This window comes from Delphinus delphis, chromosome 12 (genome assembly GCF_949987515.2).
Source record: "Delphinus delphis chromosome 12, mDelDel1.2, whole genome shotgun sequence".
Taxonomy (NCBI): domain Eukaryota; kingdom Metazoa; phylum Chordata; class Mammalia; order Artiodactyla; family Delphinidae; genus Delphinus; species Delphinus delphis.
Window position 1 is genome coordinate 61,742,958 of NC_082694.2, and position 17,194 is coordinate 61,760,151.

The 17,194-nt window shown below is 38.9% G+C and overlaps 1 pseudogene; it reads left to right on the forward strand.

Moving 5' to 3' along the window:
* Positions 1-3,636: 3,636 nt before the first annotated feature.
* Positions 3,637-4,757, forward strand: LOC132435468 (small ribosomal subunit protein uS3-like; annotated as a pseudogene).
* Positions 4,758-17,194: the final 12,437 nt, after the last annotated feature.

A 17,194-nucleotide genomic window follows, 5' to 3' on the forward strand; every position in this document is an offset into this window, starting at 1 on the left:
ATTTTATTATCAATCTATAGTCAATTTTCAAGTACTCACAAAGTGCCTAGAACAATACCTGATGCACAGTAGTGAGTTCTCAATAAATATTTATTGAATAAATGAAAGAATGAATAAAAGTTTAAAAAATTCAACACATATACTTTTGAGCCAGTAAAAAGAGTTCTTCAGGATGGCTAATCATGACAGTTGTCAATAGATAGAAAATTTTCAGGCCGAATAAAAGGAAAACTTCATTTTGTACACAAAACCATTTGCCCTAGCCAGACAGTATCCCACAGCATAGTTAACATCTGAAAGCCTGTATAAGGAAGTGGACTTAACTCCCACCCTCTGGGACTTGGATTGTAGTAGGACTTCCTGGTCAAATGAAAAGTCAAGTCACTGTTGCGGCTGAGAAACCAAGGGTTGGCTTATGACGAGGGGAACCCCCCCAAACAATCTGAATGTTCATACAATCTAAGAAAAATAGCAAGTTTTCCATGTATCTGGCTTCAAGTTATATAACTACTTCTTCAAATCAGAGAGCTGCCCAGAAGCCCTTCCTATTCAGAAAATCTGGAGATGCCCCTGCATTCTTCTAAAAAGTGTATATGACCTGAATGGGTTAGAGGTTGTGTTGGCAGATTAGAGAACTCTCAGGGAAGCACCTTGAATTCTCAGAGGGAGGCAGTTATGGGATTGCAATTAAAGGTGGGAAGGGCTATGATTGGCTCACTTGGGAGACTCAGCTGACATTGGATTGAAGTTCTGAGACACAGCTGATACTAATGCTCCTTGTAAATTGTAATTGGTGTAGGAGTACTGCTATGCAAAATTCCTCATATAATCTCACTTTGTTTTAGTGTTTTGTGGTGTAACTTGGCGATGCAGTAGAAGACATAAGTATATCTTATCCTATTTGAGAAAGAATTCGGACAGCAATACAGTTTCGTTAAAAATTGGAGCAAATTGCAGTTTGAGGAGGCCAATATAAAATGGTAGAGAGGATAAAAGAAAATGGTGAGGGATTTCCCTGGTGGTGCAGTGGTTAAGAATCCGCCTGCCAAAGCTAGGGGACACAGGTTCGAGCCCTGGTGAGGGAAGATCCCACATGCTGCGGAGCAACTAAGCCCGTGCGCCACAACTACTGAGCCTGCGCTCTAGAGCCCACGAGCCACAACTACTGCAGCCCATGCACCTAGAGCCCGCGCACAGCAATGAACACCCAACGCAGCCAAAAATAAATAAATTTAAAAAAAAGATAGTGGTGAGTAAAATAAATTGGAACAAGTGTGTTTTCATTGTATCAGATTGAAAAATCACTAACGTAATACTAGTTCTCCTTATGCATAATTAAATAAAATGTTCTTATATTAATTTATCAAATTTTAAGATTATTTTATGCAGTTTGAATGCCAGTGAAGGGTCTCACTGGTGAGGAAAAATGGAATATTTCAAAAGAAAAACATTGGATAAAGAATATTAAAAAAGGATATGTGAAAAATAATGAGGGATAGTCAACTATGGCAAATATTTCATTCCGATATAATACAGCAAAGTTGATTTAAAGGAAATTGATAAGAATAAAATAAATTTAAATCTGAGATGTCAATCTCTAAACACTGTAACTTTTAAGGTAATGCCAACTAAATCATTTGTTACTGATGTCAGAACATTCAGGTACTTGGGGAAAATGTCATTTTAAAAATTATGCTTCTACTACGTACTGGTTATGAATTATTCAGTAAATGTGTGGGGGTGATATTATTTACAGCTCATTTCCTGCCAACTTCTGTTTTTCACTAAATTTTTCTTTTTTAAACTTGAGGCAGCTTCACAATGTAATTGGTAATAGAAGCAGATGGCGCATCTTTGACCCTTCTAGGCAATCAGTTATTTTCAAGATATGGGGACAGACAGCATGCACTAAAATCAGCCCTATCTTTTTTAGCTGTCAAAGAGTAGACTTGGTCATAAAATTTGAGTAAAGAACCTGAGAGATCTTCTAGTACAATTCTTGTATTTTACAGGTGAGAAAATGCTTGGTTAGAGAGGCAGTAAATTGATCAGCTCAAGGTCATGTAGGAAGTAAATAGGACCAGATCTCAGCCACTTGACTTAGTGTTAGAGTTTCCTTGCCCCCACTTCTAGTATCAAGGCTGTCTTTTCTGTTTGGGGAGATTAGAATATTTATATATTATATAAAATTATAAAACATTTTAAGCATTCTGAAAATTAGCAAAAATAATATAACTCTGGAGTACTTTCTCACTCAGTTCTGTCAAAACTTAAAACACTGCCATATTTTCATCAGCTTTTAAAAAATATATCTTGATAGCCTTTGTCTTCTTTTATAGATCAGAACAACTACATTCAATTTACACTGAAATGATAGCCATGGAGTGTTTTGGTAACTTTAAAAATCAATTACATAAACACTCTCAATTCCCTAAAAATAATAAATAATGAAAATGAAATATTATTACTGATATTAGTAATAAGTAGACATCATTGTTCTGCTTACTGTACGACAGGCACTTATTTACATGTATTGTATTATTTTATGTAAAGTCACATTTTGTTATTCTCTGAGGGTTCAACTCATTTTCTTCTAGACAAAATTATCTATCTTTTGTTATTATTCTTTCTGGCTGAAATAGTAATGTGTTACGTAGGCCTGTTTTTTCTGTTGGGCCAAAAGGCCGCTAATAGCCTAAGCAGTTTATTTGTATGGGAAAAAAACAAGTGCTTTATTTTTTGGGTGATGCCACCTCCTGTTGAGCTCTTCAACTGCAGGAGCAGAACTGGTGCTAGATTTCTGTGTCTATTAGTCCCCTTAGTTGGCCCTTCTTGTTTAGGGCCAACCCATACACTTTATGGTGGTGACTCTGATAGCCAGAAAGAGCACTCTCAAGGCTGGTGAGAAGTATTGTGAAAACATTTGAACCTGCTTTTGGATGGGTTTATTGAAATTATGTTTGAATATTGATTACACCCAATGATGTTCTGAAAATTCACATCAAAGAGAATGAGGAAAGCATGCTGTGAATGAAGGCTGGGCAGAGGAGAAGCTGGGAACCCATCCAGATTTTTCTCACAGAAATCAAGCCTTCCTTGAAACAGATCCTGAATCAAAATGTTTGGTTGTCAAAGCACATTCCTGCTGAGAATGAGATGGACTGAGAGCTAAAGTGACTGAGATGAAAGAAGTGTAATGTAAGGTAACAAAAAGTCTTGTCTGCCTCCAATAATTTCTACATCTTCTCCCTCCTGAAGTTTCCCCCACAGAGTACAATAAAGATGGTGACTTTGTCATCCTCACCCACCATGTCCATCACCTTATATTTCACCCATCTTATACTTCTCACCTTTCCCCAAATCAGGTAAAGACTTTCACATTTCCTGTCATTTATTCATGCCACTTATTTCCTGGCCTGAATTTCCTTTCTTTCCTTTACCTGGAAAACTTCTACTACAGTCAAGTTGCAGGAACGCAACTCAGGAATAGGGTAGTTAAATAGAGATAAACAAAACTACATATTTAGACTATTCTAATTTGGATCTCAAAAGTCTAAACTCAAAAAAGTGTCTGCTACATAGTATGAACTCAAGATGTGTTAGTAGTTTTTCCTTATGGCAGCACACGGCGGCAAGATGGTGGTGCAAATTTCCAAGGAGAGGAAGTTTGTCACCGATAATATCTTCAAAGCTGAACTGAATGGGTTTCTCACTCAGGAGCTGGCTGAAGATGGATACTATGGAGTTCTGAGTTACACCAGCCATGACAGAAATCATTATCCTGGTCACCAGTATGCAGAATGTTCCTGGTGAGAAGGGCCAGCAGATCTGCAAACTGACTGCTGTGGTTCAGAAAAGATCTAGCTTCCCTGAGGGCAGTGTAGAGCTTTATACTGAAAAGGTGGCCACAAGAGGTCTGTGTGCTATTGCCCAGGCAGAGTCTCTGTATTACAGATTCCTAGGAGGACTTGCTGTGTGGAGGAGGGCCTGCTGTGGTATGCTGCCGTTCATCATGGAATGTGGGGCTAAAGCCTGCATAGTCATGGTACTGGGAAACTCTGAGGATATAGCACTAAATCCATGAAGTTTGTGGATGGCCTGATGATCTGGGACTCTGTTAACCACTATGTTGACACTGCCATGTGCCACGTGCTACACAGTCAGGGTGTGCTGGGCATCAAAGTGAAGGTCATGCTGCCTTGGGACCCAAGTGGTAAGATTGGCCTTAAGAAGCCCTTTCCTGACCTTGTGAGCATTGTGGAACCCCCAAATGAGATAACACCCACCACTCCCATCTCTGAAGAGAAAGGTGGGAAGCTGGAGCTACTTACCATGCCCCAGCCAGTACTCCTAGCATAATAGGGTATCCTTGGCAGCTGGATCTGGAGTCTGGATGTTACTCTGTAAAGACCTTTAATAAAATAAAATATTTTTTAAAGACCTGTGGACTGACTAGACTGTACATTCAGTGTTCAGACTGAGGGTCATGTTGCTCCATGGGAGCGTTACTTTTTTTTTTTTTTTTGCATCAGCTTTTATTTTTTTATTTTATTTTATTTTTTTAACATCTTTATTGGAGTATAATTGCTTTACAATGGCATGGGAGCATTACTTGATTGATTCTTAGAGCTGTCTGGCTCACAATGTTTCTTTGCTTTCCCTGAAATCCTCTTGGTTTCAATTGTATCTGTGAGGCAAGGGCCAGAACAGGAGGACCCAAGCAGAGGTAACCAGAGAAGTATCCTGTTGAGGGGTAAATCTGGTGATGGTGTAAGCTGATTGCTAACAGGAAAGCACCTTGATTAACTCATCTGTAGTTCAGGGTTATAGGTTTAGAAGAGGGATATGTTTAAGATGATTTTCTGTATTGCACATAGAAAATGAATACAGCAACCATTTTATTTGGGGGTTATTCAGAAAAAGATTAGTAGAATGAATGAAGTAGATAATGTTTTTTATGCTTAAGAGTCTTGATAATTTTTGTTGGACTATGAGGTCTTCTTCCGCAATATTTTACCTGCAGTTAGATCCTTGTGTAGTTTCATCCAAAAGCTTTTGAGATGCCATGAGCAGCACTTTACCTGAAGTGTAAACTTTACCACCATTGACCTGTGGATCACAGATTGTATGTTTACCAGGCTCTGGTATACTTAGCTAGGCCTGGGCGCACTTGGTTGTGTCCTACTCTTACCTCAGGGTGTAGATCATGGCCCTTTTCTGTCTAGCCATGAACCAAAGGTCCTGCTTCTACAGACTGGCACTGGAAATTGAGATACTCCTGCCTTCTCTGACGTGGAATGTTCCTGTCCTGTACCATAGTTCAGTGGTGAAGGACATGGGCCCTGGAGTCAGATAGACTTGGGTGGGATTCTAGTTCCTTTATATCTAAGCTTAGTGAAGGTTTTCAACATCTCATTTGTAAATTAGAGCTAACAGTAAATTCCCGTATTGTGAGCATTAAATAATAATGTAGAAACCACTCAATATGGTGCACAAGGAAGTGATTAATACTTCTTTGACTTCTAAGATTCCCAATAGCCAATGTCCAGAGCCAGCTGAACATTGGCTGTTGGGATGCCCTACTAGGATTCTGGTTATTGACCTTTACATGTCAGACTTACTGTTGAGTAAGCAGTTCTCCTTGCAGTCTATCTTCCTTTTGTTTCTCTGTTCTCCTCTAGCAAGATCCCAACAAGGAAGGGATGGGAGGAGCACAGAAGCATCTCTCTGTCTCATAATTTGTCTTGGTTTTGGCCTCAGTAAGACAAAAGACATTGATTATTTTAGAACACAGTAATTAAGTAGGTAGGGTACAGACTGCCAATAATATCAAGAAAGCAATTCATTAAGCAGAGTAGGTGCTGTTGGTTAATAAACTGGCTTTAAACGAAAATTTGCCATGAGTGAGCCAAAATCTTGTATAATTTGTCTAAAGATAAGGGGGAGTTGACCTCATTTCTCAAGTGTTTCCAGATATTGTCCATAAATGAGCATAAAATAAATATTCTTGAAAATGAATCTAGGATTTTTTTTTTTTAATAAACTGTGACCCTTAAAATGATGCTCAAATCTTGAGGAAATAGCACTTGTGTTCAGCATACTTCATTGTCTCGCTCCAGTGATGGGGTAAAATGACCATAAATTTTACAGTCAGACAGGCATGGTGTTTAATTCTGCTCTGGTATTAACTTATTATCACTGAACCTTTGTTTTCTCTTAGGTGAAATAGCTTTAGTTTTCTCTATTTTACAAGATGGCTGTACAGATTAAATGTAATAATGCCTGTCAGGTTCCTTGTGTCATGCCATGCCCAATTTCTATCTTTATCTTTGTCTTCCAGACCTATACAGAGAGCATACTTACATTAAATGAACTTAGTGAAAACACACAACTTATCTGAAAACTACTCTGCATTCATCCCCTCATACAAGAAACATCAATGTGATATAATGTTCTAAGATAGGACTTGTTGCTGACTATCTGATCTTTTTTTACTTTGGGCAGTGCAACTCAAGTTATGAATAGGAAGGAGGGAAGTGAAGTGATTGAATTCATTGACTTGGATAAATGGGAAAAGGAGTGTTACTGAGCATATGCTATCATGAGTGAAGTTGTTACCATGTACTATTCATGGCACAAATAATTATTGAATGGCTAGGGCAAGGAAGGCACTGTCCTAGGTGCTGGGGGTATAACAGTGAATGAAACAGGTCAAGTTCCTGGCCTCATGAAACTTAAGTGCTAGTGAAGGGATACAGAAAATAAATAACTCAGTAAAAGATAGTGCTATAGAGAGTGATCATGGTGTTAAGAAAAATAAAGCAAAATAAGAGGGGCAAGAAGTGCTGGGGTAGGTGTGGGATTTCTATCTTATGTAGGGTGGCCAGAGAAGGACTTTTTGATAAGGTGACATTTGGGCAGGGGTATGAAGGGAGTGAAGGAGAGTTTGGAGATGTTAAGCCTCAGAGTGTTCATCCCAGAGAAATAAGTTGCAGAGACTCTTGAGGAAGGAGGAAACATGGACTGTTAAAAGCTTTTATCAAGAAGAGTGGTGTGATTGGTGCAAGAATGAGAGCTTAAAAGATGAGATCAGAGAAATGAAGAATGAATGCACTGTTGTTCCACAGGAGCAGTTTGTAAGTTTGTGGAGTGTTTTGTGTTGTCAGAATGATTGAGGTGTGCTACTGTTATAGAATGGGTGGAGGCCACAGATGCTAGATAGATGGGATGGTTCCGCACAGTGAAGAATTGTCCTACATCTTACCCACTTTTCACATATCTGAATGGGTATTTGTAGAGTGTAAGGCTGCCACATACAGTTGTGTGAGTTGTGGACTGCAGAATTTTTGGAAGCACCATTGACATGGACCTGTTGGCATGGTGTCCCCATAGGACTGTGTTGTGCACAATCTGTACAGCTGTAAGTGACATCCCTGCACACAGTAAAACACTGTTTATAGTTTCTGGAGTCTAAAACCTAACTCCGTTTTACGTGTAGACATTAACCTGGAACGGAAGTTGTAGAGCAGATTTAAGTTTTGGGTGTGTGGTTGACCCTATGATCGTCCCGAAATGATGCTATGCTCTGCAAGTGAAGGTGTTTAAAATCACGACTACCTTGCTCAGTATTGGCATTTGCTGCTGGTTCAGCTGAAATGGAAAGGAGTTGAAGCTGAGAGCAGGGGAGGTGTGGAGAGGGAAAAGTTAGGAGGAAGAAAAGCAAGAAGGAATTCATGTTTCTGCACATGTGGGGTTGTGTTTTACTCATTTAAAACATAATTAAGCGACAGGACCAAGTTCTTTTTATTAGGGATACCTTTGGATTTGGGGCCGCCTGCCCTCCCAGGTCAATGGGTTTGAGTGGTGGCCATGAAATTCACACTCATCATGTACCAACACTACAGCTTTGCAACAATGCTTCCTGTCATCTAACTTTGCCCATTCCAAACTCTGTCTGAGGACTTTCCTCTTACATCACATTTTCTGGGACATTGTATTAGTTTCCTCTTGCTACTGGACATATTACCACAGATTTAGTGGTAATCTAAACAACACAATTTTATTCTCTTACTGTTCTGGAGTTCAGAAGTCTGAGACACACTAACTGTGCTAAAATCAAGGTGTAGGTAGGGCCATGTTCTCTCTGGAAGCTCTAGTAGAGACTCTATTTCTTTCCCCTTTCCAGCTTCTAGAGACTGCCTGCATTCCTTGGCTTGTGGCCCCATCCTCTATCTTCAAACCCAGCAGTGTAACATCCTCAAATCTCCTTTTTTTCTTTAACGTACACTCCCGTCTCCCTCTTATAGGGGCCCCTGTGATTCCATTGGGTCCACCTGGATAATCCATGATCATCTCCGCATTCCAAGATCCTTAACTTAATCAAATCTGCAAAGTTACTTTTGCCATATAAAGTAACATATTCATAGATTCTAGGGATTAGGGCATGTGTGTTTTGGGGGCACCATTAATTCACCTATTACAGAAATTGACACCTAAAATACCCAGGTCAAGGAGAGGACGGAGGTGGGGGTTTGGTGGTGATGGTGGCAGTGCTGAGCTAGCGCCACATATCCAGCAAACTGTGAACTGTTCAGACACACCATCATTTCAGACCAACCCCCTCCCTTCCCATGGTCATGATACCATCTTAGTGATGTGGACATTTTGGTAATCATTAGTGCTGATCATGAAATATTTTTAGTCCTCCCTTTGGGCACATGGACAACTTGCACTTCTCTGCCCTCTTAGGGTTAGGTGTGACCACGTGACTTGCTGTAATCAATGAAATGAGAACAGAAATGACAAATGTCAACTGTGGGCTGAGTTTTAAGGGCTGGTGCATGATTTGCTGTGTTCTCATTTTCCTGCCAGAGCAAACATGGCAGCACACAGATTAAATCTCCCTTGGTGTGGATTCCTGAGTGAAAGTAAATGGAGTAGGGCCCCCAGTAGATCCCTAAGGGACAAACACCCTGAATGATAAATGAAATTTCTTCTTTTAAGCCATTCAGATTTGGGGATAATTTTTACTGCAGCATAACCTAGCCTTCCCTGACTGATATAGGCATCCTCCATAAGAAACCAATTTAGGGCTTACTCCCTATCCTGATCCTTCCCACCAAGGCACCATTCCCTGATACCCTCCCTATTTATCAAGGAAGTCTTTTAGGGCCTAATATAACCCGACCACTTAAATCCCAGTTTGGAGGAGGCTGTTCATCTATAGCTCCATTCACCTTTCCAAAATTTATAGACCAATGGTCAGAGTGAGCATGTCAGTCTGGTCTGAGAGAAGTACACTCATAATTGTATCTTTTAAAGACCACACAACTGTTCTACTCAGTAGCCACTGTGGATTTCCCATATAAAACTCCACTGCTTTCCTCCACCTAAAGCACTGAGTCACTTCTTTCTGCACCTCCTGGTACCACCATTATTCTAGTAGTTGGTAGAATTTCAGCTTGCCCTCTGACATCTTTCTTCTGACCTATGGATACCAGCTGCCTGGGAGGAGAACAATGGGATGAACTTGTGGCAGCCGACTCCATCAGTCTTCCTCATGTGTGTCCACACCAGCCCTGGCCTCTCTGCTGAAATTCCACCAACTACACTAGAACCTAATAATTAGTGCTGATTTCCCTGAAACAGCCCAGATATGCTTGAAAGAGTTCCTCAGCTCCATTGGCCCCATTTCATGTATCAGCAGTAAAGGGTAGAGCCTGAAGAACAATCATGAGGATGTACCTCTGACTTAGGAGTGCACCAGCCTTGGAAAACTCAGACCCAGCCCTGCTAGGGGAGACATTCTCATGTGGTGAGGTCAGCTCCATCCATGGACTTTTAAATAAATCCTGCCCATCCACCCAATGCATTACTGAGGATGTATAAAAACCTGTCTATGCAATTTCTGCGAACACCCTCCTGCTTACCTTGCTCTCTTTTCAATCCAGGCTCTGCTTCCTACCTCAGGATCTCCTTACATCAATGACCTATTCAGATGCATCTCTTTAGTTTTAACCTGAGTCATTTTACTTAGGATAGGAGCTTAGACTACTCTTCTGGCTCATGCACCTGCAGCTTTAGTAGAGAGGGGCTTTTGTCTCTAACCATCAACCTGGGCGACCAGCTTGTGTGGACTCCTTCCTAGTGCATGGGTACCAGCTAGTGCCAGTCTCTGAACTTAAAAACTCTCCTCAGTGATGTCAGACCTGATCAGGGCTCACAAATAGGACAAGATTGAATTTCTCATTTTTTTAGGTTAGCTTGACCTGAAGTCAAGAGTTCAGACATGTACTCAAGCTTATACTCAGAACTATTAGCTTTTAGATGCATCCACCCTTTCTAAGAAAGTAACTCAGGAGTTCCCTGAAAGAGAGGCAGGGAGACTAATACCTTCTAAGAATATCGAGGTCATGATGCTCATGTTTTAAATCATGTCGGGGCAGGGGGATTCTTACAAACTAATGGGTAAGAAATTGCTCTGCTTCTCAGTGACTCTCCAGTGCCTTCCTAAAGCAAGCGCATAGAGGGAATCATGAGCAGATGTAAACACCCAGCACAGTTGTGCGTTCCTCATTTATTACAGAGCTTCCGTGCAAGGAGAGGGGGACAAGCAGGCAGGGATAAAAAGGGCAGCTTTTGTGTCCTTGAGCAACTCCTGGGAGTCGCTACCAACAAATTGGATAAAATTACAATTAAGACACTTGGGAAATTGAACCAGGAAAGTTCATCCTCCCATATTGAATTTTAAGGTGATTTCCGGTCATGGGGCAGGATAAAAGGAGGTCATTTTGAAACTGTGATCACATGGGAATATTGGTGTGAGGTTTGGGAACTTCTAAGAAACAGCAGGATGCCTTGAAGAATTGTATTAGTTTCTCCAATATTTGTTTTCTGTGAAATTTATTCCATTGAACCTTTGAAACAAAAATAAAGGGAAATATATTTTTGCTTCATTTTCAGTCAGTTATCGAGACAGAAAAATTCAGATTTCAATAATTCTAGACTCTTAACATCCAGAAATTCAGAAGTAATTTTGCAAGCCTCTGAATATAGAGAAACAAAATAAAATAATAAAATAAACTAAATCGCTAACTCACCAATACACTGACTTCTGTTTTATCTTGTGATTTGCCTGGACTCCAATAAACTACTTATTTCCCCCAATTTTGTGTGTGTTGATCCAGAATCATTTTTTGATTATTGTTAGATTGACTGAAGGCATGTGAAACATTTTCATTTAAAACACAAGAAAAAGAAAAGATGTGAGGATGCAGCAGGGGTGAGAATAAAAAGCACGGGTACGGTGGTGCATTTTGTTTCAATTTAAAATAAAAAATTGAAAAGAGTTTAATTCTAGTTTATATCTCTTGTCTTAACTACGTGGAGTGTAACTGAACAAATAGAGATGAGATGCTTTATTCATTATTAAATGACACTTTGGCTAAATTAAACTCTTTATAAATAACTCTCTGTGTGTGTGTGTGTGTGTGTGTGTACAGAATTCAGTGACTTTGTACCATATGACCATTATGACATCATCTCTCCCTCCCCCCAGCAAATTACTCAACAAGGTGAGTTTTCTGTTGATAACAATTTCGGCTCTAATGGAAAGAAATATTTATCTGACAAACCACAGCACGTTAGGATTGCTAAAAGAGTAACAAGGATTTGTAAAGAGCCCTAAAACAGACTCGAGATCAGCATTTGTGGGTTCAAGTCCCAGCTCTGACATTAACTGCTGCTAACCTTGCCCAAATCACTGAGACCATTGAACCTCAGTTTCTTTTTTTTTTTTAACATCTTTATTGGAGTATAATTGCTTTACAATGGTGTGTTAGTTTCTGCTTTATAACAAAGTGAATCAGTTGTACATACACATATATCCCCATATCTCTTCCCTCTTGCATCTCCCTCCCTCCCACCCTCCCTATCCCACCGCTCTAGGTGGTCACAAAGCACCGAGCTGATCTCCCTGTGCTAGGTGGCTGCTTCCCACTAGCTATCTATTTTAAATTTGGTAATGTATATATGTCAGTGCTACTCTCTTACTTCGTCCCAGCTTACCCTTCCCCCTCCCCGTGTCCTCAAGTCCATTCTCTACGTCTGCGTCTTTATTCCTGTCCTGCACCTAGGTTCATCAGAACCATTTTTTTTTTAGATTCCATATATATGTGTTAGATTACAGTATTTGTTTTTCTCTTTCTGACTTACTTCACTCTGTATGACAGACTCTAGGTCCATCCACCTCACTACAAATAACTCAATTTCATTTCTTTTTATGGCTGAGTAATATTCCATTGTATATATGTGCCACATCTTCTTTATCCATTCATCTGTTGATGGACACTTAGGTTGCTTCCATGTCCTGGCTATTGTAAATACAGCTGCAGTGAACATTGTGGTACATGACTGCTTTTGAATTATGGTTTTCTCAGAGTATATGCCCAGTAGTGGGGTTGCTGGGTCATATGGTAGTTCTATTTTTAGTTTTTTAAGGAACCTCCATACTGTTCTCCATAGTGGATGTATCAATTTAAATTCCTACCAACGTGCAAGAGGGTTCCCTTTTCTCCAAACCCTCTCCAGCATTTACTGTTTGTAGATTTTTGGATGATGGCCATTCTCACTGGTGTGAGATGATAATCTCATTGTAGTTTTGATTTGCATTTCTCTAATGATTAACAATGTTGAGCATTCTTTCATGTGTTTGTTGGCAATCTGTATATCTTCTTTGGAGAAATGTCTGTTTAGGTCTTCTGCCAATTTTTGGATTGGGTTGTTTATTTTTTTGATATTGAGTTGCATGAGCTGCTTGTAAATTTTGGAGATTAATCCTTTGTCAGTTGCTTCATTTGCAAATCTTTTCTCCCATTCTGAGGGTTGTCTTTTCAATCTTGTTTATGTTTTCCTTTGCTGTGCAAAAGGTTTTGAGTTTCATTAGGTCCCATTTGTTTATTTTTGTTTTTATTTCCATTTTTCTAGGAGGTGGGTCAAAGAGGATCTTGCTGTGATTTATGTCAGAGAGTGTTCTGCCTATGTTTTCTTCTAAGAGTTTGATAGTGTCTGGCCTTACATTTAGGTCTTTAATCCATTTTGAGTTTATTTTTGTGTATGGTGTTAGGGAGTGTTCTAATTTCATTCTTTTACATGTAGCTGTCCAGTTTTCCCAGCACCGCATATTGAAGAGGCTATCTTTTCTCCACTGTATACTCTTGCCTCCTTTATCAAAGATAAGGTGACCATATGTGCGTGGGTTTATCTCTGGGCTTTCTATCCTGTTCCATTGATCTGTATTTCTGTTTTGTGCCAGTACCAGACTGTCTTGATTACTGTAGCTTTGTAGTATAGTCTTAAGTCAGGGAACCTGATTCCTCCAGCTCCGTTTTTCTTTCTTAAGATTGCTTTGGCTATTCGGGGTCTTTTGTGTTTCCATACAGATTGTGAAATTTTTTGTTCTAGTTCTGTGAAAAATGCCATTGGTGGTTTGATAAGGATTGCACTGAACCTGTAGATTGCTTTGGGTAGTAGAGTCATTTTCACAATGTTGATTCTTCCAATCCAAGAACATGGTATATCTCTCCACCTGTTTGTATCATCTTTAATTTCTTTCATCAGTGTCTTATAATTTTCTGCATACAGGTCTTTAATCTCCTTAGGTCGGTTTATTCCTATATATGTGTATATATATATATATATATATACACATATATATATATATATATATTATTCCTAGATATTTTATTCGTTTCATTGCAGTGGTAAATGTTTTCTTAATTTCACTTTCAGATTTTTCATCATTAGTGTGTAGGAATGCTAGAGATTTCTGTGCATTAATTTTGTATTCTGCTACTTTACCAAATTCATTGATTAGCACTAGTAGTTTTCTGGTAGAGTCTTTAGGATTCTCTATGTATAGTATCATGTCACCTGCAAACAGTGACAGCTTTACTTCTTCTTTTCTGATTTGGATTCCTTTTATTTCTTTTTCTTCTCTGATTGCTGTGGCTAAAACTTCCAAAACTGTTGAATAATAGTGGTGAGAGTGGGGAACCTTGTATTTTTCATAATCTTAGTGGAAATGGTTTCAGTTTTTCACCATTGAGGATGATGTTGGCTGTAGGTTTGTCATATATGGCCTTTTTTATGTTGAGGTAAGTTCCCTCTGTGCCTACTTTCTGGAAGGTTTTTATCGTAAATGGGTGTGAATTTTGTCAAAAGCTTTTTCTGCCTCTGTTGAGATGATCATGTGGTTTTTCTCCTTCATTTTGTTAATATGGTTTATCACATTGATCGATTTGCATATATTGAAGAATCCTTGCATTCCTGGGGTAAACCCCACTTGATCATGTTATATGATCCTTTTAATGTGGTGCTGGATTCTGTGTGCTAGTTTTTTGTTGAGGATTTTTGCATCTTTGTTCATCAGTGATATTGGCCTGTAGTTTTTCTTTGTGTGTGTGGCATCTTTGTCTGGTTTTGGTATCAGGGTGATGCTGGCCTCGTAGAATGAGTTTGGGAGTGTTCCTCCCTCTGCCATATTTTGGAAGAGTTTGAGAAGCATACGTGTTAGCTCTTCTCTAAATGTTTGATAGAATTCGCCTGTGAAGCCGTCTGGTCCTGGGCTTTTATTTGTTGGAAGATTTTTAATCACAGTTTCAATTTCAGTACTTGTGATAGGTCTGTTCATATTTTCTCTTTCTTCCTGGTTCAGTCTCGGGAGGTTGTGCATTTCTAAAAATTGTCCATTTCTTCCGTATTGTCCCTTTTATTGGCATATAGTTGCTTGTAGTAATCCCTCTTGATCCTTCGTATTTCTGCAGTGTCAGTTGTTACTTCTCCTTTTTCATTTTTAATTCTAGTGATTTGAGTCTTCTCCCTTTTTGTCTTGATGAGTCTGGCTAATGGTTTATCAATTTTGTTTACCTTCTCAAAGAACCAGCTTTTAGTTTTATTGATCTTTGCTATCGTTTCCTTCATTTCTTTTTCATTTATTTCTGATCTGATCTTTATGATTTCTTTCCTTCTGCTAACTTTGGGGCTTTTTTGTTCTTCTTTCTCTAAGTGCTTTAGGTGTAAGGTTAGGTTGTTTATTTGAGATGTTTCTTGTTTCTTAAGGTAGGATTGTATTGCTATAATCTTCCCTCTTAGAACTGCTTTTGCTGCATCCCATAGGTTTTGCGTCATTGTGTATTCATTGTCATTTGTTTCTAGGAATTTTTTGATTTCGTCTTTGATTTCTTCAGTGACCTTTTGGTTATTAAGTAGTGTATTGTTTAGCCACCATGTGTTTGTATTTTTTACAGATTTTTTCCTGTAATTGATATCTAGTCTCATAGCATTGTGGTCAGAAAAGATACTTGATACGATTTTAATTTTCTTAAATTTACCAAGGCTTGATTTGTGACCCAAGATAAGATCTATCCTGGAGAATGTTCCATGAGCACTTGAGAAGAAAGTGTCTTCTGTTGTTTTTGGGTGGAATATCCTATAAATATCAATTAAGTCCATCTTGTTTAATGTATCAGTTAAAGCTTGTGTTTCCTTATTTATTTTCATTTTGCATGATCTGTCCATTGGTGAAAGTGGGGTGTTAACGTTACCCACTATGATTGTGTTACTGTGGATTTCCCCTTTTATGGCTGTTAGTATTTGCCTTGTGTATTGAGGTGCTTCTGTGTTGGGTGCATAAATATTTACAATTGTTATATCTTCTTCTTGGATTGATCCCTTGATCATTATAGAGTGTCCTTCTTTGTCTCTTGTAATAGTCTTTGTTTTAAAGTCTATTTTGTGTGATATGAGAATTGTTCCTCCTGCTTTCTTTTGATTTCCATTTGCATGGAATATCTTTTTCCATCCCCTCACTTTCAGTCTGTTTGTGTCCCTAGGTCTGAAGTGGGTCTCTTATAGACAGCATATATATGGGTCCTGTTTTTGTATCCATTCAGCCAATCTATGTCTTTTGGTCGGAGCATTTAATTCATTTACATTTAAGGTAATTATAGATATGTATGCTTCTATTACCATTTTCTTAATTGTTTTGGGTTTGTCATTGTAGGTCTTTTCCTTCTCTTGTGTTTCCTGCCTAGAGAAATTCCTTTAGCATTTGTTGTAAAGCTGGTTTGGTGGTGCTGAATTCTCTTAGCTTTTGCCTGTGTGTAAAGGTTTTAATTTCTCTGTCAAATCTGAATGAGATCCTTGCTGGGTAGAGTAATCTTGGTTGTAGGTTTTTCTCCTTCATCACTTTAAATATGTCCTGCCACTCCCTTCTGGCTTGCAGAGTTTATGCTGGAAGATCAGCTGTTAACCTTATGGGGATTCCCTTGTGTGTTATTTGTTGTTTTTCCCTTCCTTTAAATTTTTTTTCTTTGTATTTAATTTTTGATAGTTTGATTAATATGTGTCTTTGCGTGTTTCTCCTTGGATTTATCGTTTATGGGACTCGCTGTGCTTCCTGGACTTGATTGACTCTTTTCTTCCCCATATTAGGGAAGTTTTCAACTATAATGTCTTCAAATGTTTTCTCAGTCCCTTTCTTTTTTGCTTCTTTTTCTGGGACCCCTATCATTTGAATGTTGGTGCATTTAATGTTGTCCCAGAGGTCTCTGAGACTGTCTTGAATTCTTTTCATTTTTTTTTCTTTATTCTGCTCTGTAGTAGTTATTTCCACTATTTTGTCTTCCAGGTCACTTATCCTTTCTTCTGCCTCAATTATTCTACTATTGATCCCATCTAGGGCATTTTTAATTTCATTTATTGTTTTGTTCATCATTGTTTGTTTGCTCTTTAGTTTTTCTAGGTCCTTGTAAAACATTTCTTGTATTTTCTCCATTCTATTTCCAAGATTTTGAATCATCTTTACTATTATTATTCTGAGTTCCTTTTCAGGTAGCCTGCCTATTTCATTTTCATTTGTTAGGTCTGGTGGGTTTTTGCCTTGCTCCTTCATCTGCTGTGTTTCTCTGTCTTCTGATTTTGCTTAATTTACTGTGTTTGGGGTCTCCTTTTTTCAGGCTGCAGGTTCGTAGTTCCCGTTACTTTTGGTGTCTGCCCCCAGTAGCTAAGGTTGGTTCAGTTGGTTGTGTAGGCTTCCTGGTGGAGGGGACTAGTGCCTATGTTCTGGTGGATGAGGCTGGATCTTGTCTTTCTGGTGGGCAGGTCCACGTTTGGTGGTATGTTTTGGGGGTGTCTG